At 46.3% G+C, this 1,682-nt stretch overlaps 1 pseudogene; it reads right to left on the bottom strand.

Annotated features, from left to right (window-relative positions):
* Positions 1-219: 219 nt before the first annotated feature.
* LOC120438573 lies at positions 220-1,039 on the bottom strand (annotated as a pseudogene).
* Between the last annotated feature and the right edge of the window lie 643 nt (positions 1,040-1,682).

Here is a 1,682-nt window from a genome sequence, read left to right on the forward strand (position 1 = left end):
TTCAGATGTGGATACTGTATTGTTCTGTCTTTGTGATTTTTATGTTTAAGTTGTTTATTGCTGGTTTTAGTTTTGTTTTTGTCTGTTTGGGAGCTGACACAGTCTCAATGGAGATGGGTTTTGGGGGTAGCAGGAGGAGAGAAGCTGCAGAGAGGCGTGTAAGACTGCAACTCTGCTTCCTGGTCCCAACTCTGGATAGTCATATTTTGGGGGTTTAATAAATTGGTCCATATTTCTAGAAATGAGAGCTGCTCCATCCAAAGTGGGATGGATGCCGTCTCTCCTAACAAGACCAGGTTTCCTCCAGAAGGTTTGCCAATTATCTATGAAGCCCACATCGTTTCTGGGACACCACTCAGACAGCCAGCAATTTAAGGAGAACATGCGGCTAAACATGTCACTCCTGGTCTGATTGGGGAGGGACCAGAGAAAACTACAGAGTCCGACATTGTTTTGGCAAAGTTACACACCGATTCAATATTGATTTTAGTGACCTCCGATTGGCGTAACGGGTGTCATTACTGCCGACGTGAATTATGATCTTACTGTATTTACGTTTACCCTTAGCCAGCAGTTTTAAATTTCCTTCAATGTCGCCTGCTCTGGCCCCTGGAAGACAATTGACTATGGTTGCCGGTGTCTCTAGCTTCACATGTCTGAGAACAGAATCACCAATTACCAGAGTTTGACCCCGGCGGGTGTGTCGCCGAGTGGGGAAACACGGTTAGACACATGAACAGGTTGGTGGTGTACCTGGGGCTTCAGTTTAAGACTATGCTTCCTCCTCACCGTCACCCAGCCGCCCTCTTTCCCCAGCTGCTTGGGGTCTGCCGGGGAACAGCTAGCGGGGCCTACGCTATCTTCGGCTGCACCAGCTACAGGGGCCTGGCTAGCTACGGGTGAATGAAGGGTGCGGCCGAGTCTCCAATTCAGTAATCCTGGCCTCCAGAGCTGCAAATATGCTACATTTGTTACAGGTATCATTACTGCTAAAGGAGGCCGAGGAGTAACTAAACATCTGACACAATGAGCAGGAAAGTGCAGGAGGGACAGGTGAAGTAGCCATGGTGCTAACGAGTCGGCTACGAGTTAAGCTAAGCTAGCGAAACAGTAAAGAGACAGTGAGTGAATACTTTGGCTATAAATTAGGTAGTGAGTACACAGAAAGGGTGATTCAGATGAAGCACGTTAAGATTATACTATGAAAAAGGAATGTATCAAAAGATTTAAATTAAATTGCTAAGCAGAAAAGCTACTCAGAAACACCACTGTGTTTGAGCAGGAACAGGAAGTGATTCTGCCAGGAAACTTGCCTAAAATGTCCCAGAGCGTCGGGCCGGGAAAAGACAGAGCGTACGCCTCCTTTATTGTGAAATTCCTCACCATGGTAACTGAACACATCAGCTGGTCTGCAGCAGGTTATGTTCAGAGTTTGAGGCTCAAATTGGCTCAAAGTGTCCCATTTTCACTGATTGTTTTCCCGACGACATGCTTCAAGTGTGATATGGATCCTCTGCTGAAGGAATCTGCTTTCTATCCACAACCTGTTGATCCGTATCTGACTAACAGCAGCGCAGGAAGCCCTGCAGTTATAGAGAAACTGTCTGAGTCACATTGTTGCTGCAATTTACCTGCAACTGCTGATGAAGAAAAAGTCTCAATGTGTTTGTGTTTGGTCCTAA

Source organism: Oreochromis aureus, linkage group 3, assembly GCF_013358895.1.
Source record: "Oreochromis aureus strain Israel breed Guangdong linkage group 3, ZZ_aureus, whole genome shotgun sequence".
NCBI classification, from domain to species: domain Eukaryota; kingdom Metazoa; phylum Chordata; class Actinopteri; order Cichliformes; family Cichlidae; genus Oreochromis; species Oreochromis aureus.